At 44.0% G+C, this 5,289-nt stretch overlaps 1 pseudogene across 1 annotated transcript in view; it reads left to right on the top strand.

Annotated features, from left to right (window-relative positions):
- The first annotated feature begins 3,574 nt into the window (after positions 1-3,574).
- The window catches only part of LOC110322580, a 12,206-nt pseudogene continuing 10,491 nt past the window's right edge, over positions 3,575-5,289 (top strand). Inside the window, exon 1 of the transcript XR_002380578.2 lies at positions 3,575-3,661. The product of XR_002380578.2 is annotated as an H/ACA ribonucleoprotein complex subunit 2 pseudogene (transcript). The remainder of the gene's footprint in view (positions 3,662-5,289) is intronic.

Here is a 5,289-nt window from a genome sequence, read left to right as displayed (position 1 = left end):
CAGGGAGCTACACAGAGAAACTTGTCTTGAAAAAAAATTAAAAAGGTAAAAAAAAAAAAATTTAAAAACCTACAACAGAAATAAGAGTCAGAGAAGAGAGAAAAGCCATGAAGCCAGGAGATAAACCTTCGCCCATCCTGACGAAACGAGACAATTCGAATCATGAGAGCATCCCTGAGTGGGTTATCACCACCAAACCTGCAGAACTAAAAAGAACTCTAAGGACTAGCACCAGCAATTACACGACGATAAATGACATATTCCAAGTGGAACAGATTCTTAGAAGTACAATTTTAACACTTTTACACAATGGAGATGGACGTATCTGCCTGGCCTTGGACATGTGTTCCCAAGGGTGTAACCAAAGAAGCGTTGGGTGTATTCTCAAGAGTGACTAGTGACAGGTGACGATGTGGCTCTGCTGATCCTCCGTGTGACTGCTCACTGACTTCCACTGGAGAGTGGAACTCTGTCTGTGTCCCTCTGTCTTTCTGTCTGTCTGTCTGTCTGTCTGTCTGTCTGTCTGTCTGTCTCTCTCTCTCTCTCTCTCTCTCTCTCTCTCTCTCTCNTCTCTCTCTCTCTCTCTCTCTCTCTCTCTCTCTCTCTCTCTCTGACAGGGTATTCCTGCCCATCCTGGAACTTTATGCAGCCCAGGCCAGCCTTGGACTCATGGTGATCTGCCTACTTCTGCATCTTAAGTGCTGGCTAAACAGGATAGTGTGACTCCAACAGCAAACTTGCTGTCATTCCCCTCCGTCTCCCTCCTGGCTGATGTGGAGGCTTCCAGCTTGCTCATTCTGCTATCTAACTCAAAGACTCATGAAACCATCCTCAGGCTTAAAACAATACTTTTTTTAAAAAGTTACTAAGCTGAATAAAAGATTTTTGCCTTTTCTTCTAAACGGTCACTGCACCAGTGGCCAATGATGTAAGAATAAGCGATCGGATGCGTTTCTTATTCTGGGTCAGCCATGTAGCTCACACGGTTGAAGAGAAACAAGTTTCCCACCATGGTGAGCATTGCACAAGGCTTTGCTGGACAACCTATCATCAGTAAGTGACCTAGAGTGAGGAGCTGAAGAATTTAACAGATTACAGCCCTGTTTATGAGCTCCTGTCAGCCATTTACAAACCTGCACCTTGGCTAGTTACATGGGATGCTGCAACCATGTCTCACCAGGATAAGACAGCCTTTTACATCAGCATCTCATTAAATACCCAACCTCGTAATTGACCAAGTGTTTATGGATCCACTTGAGGCCATTTGTGAGAGACTCTTATTTTCACGAGTAGAAGCTATTAAACGAATAAAAATCGTAGGAACTAAGGTGATTGGCTCTCAAAGACAAAGCTTGGGTCTCCAGTGCATTCTGAATAGGTCTTTTAAGACCTCGTTCATGTGGGACATCAAGGTATAGCTGAGGTCTAGCAACAAGTTATGCTCTTGTTCGACCCAGTAGCAATGTCTTAAGAAACCTACTTGTGTTTACCTGGTCCTGCACTGTGCAATAAGCTCGATATGGCTGCTGGCTGGACATGAAGTGAAATTCATTCTACCAGAGATGAGCAGTGTGTACAAAGCACATCTTTAATTCCAAAGTTGTTATGAAGAAGTTTTTTTATGTTGCCCACCTGTCGATATGTTTGGAATATGTTGGTCTGGATAAAATGCATTGCTAAGAACAGATTTCATCTACTTCTTTCTGTGTTTCCATGCGGCTACTAAAAACTTACGTTAAACACAGGACTATATTATTGTTGTCTTGGATACTCAGGGCCTAGTCTTATCACAGACCATTTGGCCCAGCAAAGGAAGGACAGAAAGATATGCAGAGCCAAAATGTTCACGTCAGCGTGAAGACTCCACATGGAGGACTTGTGCAGAATGAAAGCAGGGGTCACTGTAATTTCCTTTTTTCTTTATTTCTTTTGTGTGTGTGTGTGTGTGTGTGTGTGTGTGTGTTTTTCTTCCTCTCCTTCTTTTGAGAGAGTCTCACTACACCCTCTCAAAAGGTAGCCTTAAACTCTCTATACATAGACCAGCATGGCCTTGAACTCACAGAGATTCTCCTGTGTCTTCCTCTTGAGTGCTAGGACCAAAAGCACACACCAGCCCAGCCAATTCTCCACCATCTATCCTGCCCTTCCGCCCTCCCTTCTCTTTTTCTTTCTTTTTGTGTTTTTGTTTGTTTGTTTTGTTTTTCAATGCACGGTTATTTTCCCATGTAGCCCTGGCTGTTCTGGATCTTGCTCTGTAAATCAGGCTGACTTTAAACTCAGAGATCAGCCTGCCTCTGCCTCCCAAGTGCTGGGGTGGAAGGCCTGAGGCACCACCGGGCCTATCTCCATCATTTCTGGACACAGGCAATGTTCATAAACTAAAGAGTTGGTTAGCAAGTTTATATGTATGTGTATGCATAGTAACACACACACACACACACACACACACACACACACCATGAAAACAGTTGCCCAGGCTTGGACTTACCTAGTTATAATTTGACTCAGTTCCCTCAAACAGATGTTTGACAACGTCCCAGTTTGTGGCCTAACAACCAACATCACCAAATTACCCCTTTCTGTGATCTAGTGCCACATTTATGAGTTCTTTTATTAGCATTTATTTTAAACAGAAATGGGATCACTGAGGGCCCTCTCCTTACTTTACCCTACGTTAGAGTGCAGTCCATCTAGATCCACTGTGGACCTGGACTCCTCACAGTTCTCAGGGCCAGCCGACTGTCCAGTTTGTGTACAACCCAGCGGAAGTTCCGCATTCTCTCCTGACACCCCCACAGAAAACAGAGGGTTGGAATCTTTGACCGGCTCACAGTGTGACAGCCTAGAAACCGGGACCTTTGGACTCCCAGGTGTCCTTTGCTCTCTCTCTCTCTCTCTCTCTCTCTCTCTCTCTCTCTCTCTCTCTCTCTCTCTCTTTCTCTCTCTCTCTTTCTTTCTCTCTCTTTCTCTCCCTCCCCCAATACACATTTACACAGCCTGAACAAAGCCAGAGAGATTTTTTTAGCACTACCGATCTAGATTCATTTAGGTTTGTTACATTCGGTTGGGGGGGGAGAGGAATTAAATGTGTCTAAAAACGGACCTAAGATCAGAGAAATTTTATTCAGAGTAGAACCAACAGCACAAACAGTTAACAGTTAACGATTATACACAACACTCACCGAAGTCCTTTTTCGTAATGGGTTGGTGAGGGTGCTTGTGGTTTTCTGTTGTAATATATTCATTTATTACTGTTTCTCGGGGCATAGAAGTCATCCCCCAGTCATTTGGATTTCTTCCTCAAAAAAACAAAAATTTTTTTCTAATAGATATAAAGGCTACATATAAATGTAATCAGGGCATTTTATATTAGTAGGACCCAATTTTGTAATTCTAAACTGTTAATATTAACTTTGAAATACAAACTAGTTCTCCCTGAGTCCATAACACCCTACAAGCAGTCTAACCAATGCTGGGGTGAACGGTCATTTTGCCTGAGGGACTTTTGTAGAGCAGACAGCCCAGACTGTTAAAGATTCTTCCATCCTTTGAAAGGAGGAAGGCAGGGTTGCAGATGCTCCCAGGAGCCTGACATTAATGAGCCCTGCCCAATTTACAGCTCACAGGAGGAGGTCCCAAAGCCTTCTAACAAGTTCTTCAGGTAAGGCCTGTGCTCATAAGGTGTGAGAACTGGCAGAGAAGGAAGGGCTCCCGAGACCTGAGGTGGTGCATCTTGGACAAGAGGAAGGGGAGAAATCAGCCCACAGGACTTACAAAGCTCAGGGCCACTTTGTGAGGAGAGACATTGGGCCTACTGATCTACCACCTAATTACATTCCTAAATAGAAACATATTCAAGTAAATGTGTAAATATAGAGGAGGGGGTAGGATACTAGGATTCCTGGCCCATCAAAATCATCTCCTGTTCCTATGCCCAAAGCTAATGAGAAGACCTTCTCAAACTCCACCATACCCTATTATCTTTCTAGGAGCACCCGGCTACCTGAGATATCCAACGTAGCATGCAGCCACAAGCCAGTTTGTTTTTATATAACAGTCAAAACACCACCACTCAAAGACAGAATCAGAAATTCTTCCTCCAGTACACATAGTGTAAAGTCAACAAAGGCTATTGAGATGGCTGGAGGGAGACGGGGTGTGGGGGGAGGTTGAGGGGGAAAGGCACCTCCCCAAAGCCTGACGATCTGAGTTTGATCCTCAGTGGGAAAAGGAGAAACTCAACTGTCTCCAGATGAATATATATATATATACATACATACAATGAGACAATAGATGATGTCGATAATGTTTAATTTTTCAGTTGGGGGTTGTGAATGAGTCTGTCTAACTTAAGCCAATATCCCTTTAAAGGCATTTCTTTGATTAAGACTATCAACCTAAAATGACTGTCAAACTGCTAGATTGCCTCCAAAAATTAATTAGCTTCTTTAGAAGTAGTGCTGACTGGAAATACATGGTATAACCAAGTCCAAGTGTATTCAAGTCTGCATCTATGAAAGCAAGAGGAAGTTTCTGTAAGCCAAATGGGGAAGAATTGTGTGAGGTCTTTTTGAAACATTACCATTGGCTGGATGGGTCCATAACAAGAGTCACTGCAACCCAAGGCTGGACAGGAAGTTGCTGAACAGATATCATTGCAGAAGTATTTTTTTTGTGCAGTTGTGGTGGCCTCTGTGTGAAGTCCTGGTTGCAGCAGTCTTTTGTGGATAGCTTGTTTGTTTGTTTGTTTGTTTTGCAGAGAATGCATGCCTGAGATTTGTTCCTTCTTGAATTCCCCGCCTCACTCATTCACCTTTTGTTTTTTAAGTTTCCTGAAAACCAACAGCATCTCCACTCTCACTGCTTTTACATGCTGACCAGAGTGGTTGGAAGAGAAGTCTGTCAAGATGCTCCATGGTTAAGAGCATTTTCTCCTCTTGAAGAGGACTCCCGTTTGGATCCCAGATCCAAAGTCCTCTTCGGGCACTGATGGGCAATTCGAGATGCACAGGAGCATGCGGGGGGGGGGGGGAGGGCAGAGCATTGCAAACAAAATGAACTTGAAGACTTAAAGAAAAAGGAATGGAAAGGGTGAAGGTCTAGGGAAGGAGCTACGGGCACCGCGTCTGGCACAGAGACTGGTGAAATGGAGCCCTGGAAACAGCCCAAGAAGATGGGAGACAGACGAGGGTTTCCAGCAAAAACAAAGGAGCAGAAGGAACTCTGGAGCTAAGAGCTAAGGCTGTGGGGACAGACCCCTAGCCACAGAAGGAATTAAGAAATCGGGGG

The sequence above is a fragment of the Mus pahari genome, chromosome 5, assembly GCF_900095145.1.
Source record: "Mus pahari chromosome 5, PAHARI_EIJ_v1.1, whole genome shotgun sequence".
Taxonomy (NCBI): Eukaryota; Metazoa; Chordata; class Mammalia; order Rodentia; family Muridae; genus Mus; species Mus pahari.
Note: the sequence above shows the minus strand (reverse complement) of the source record. Positions and strands in the feature narration are given on the sequence as shown.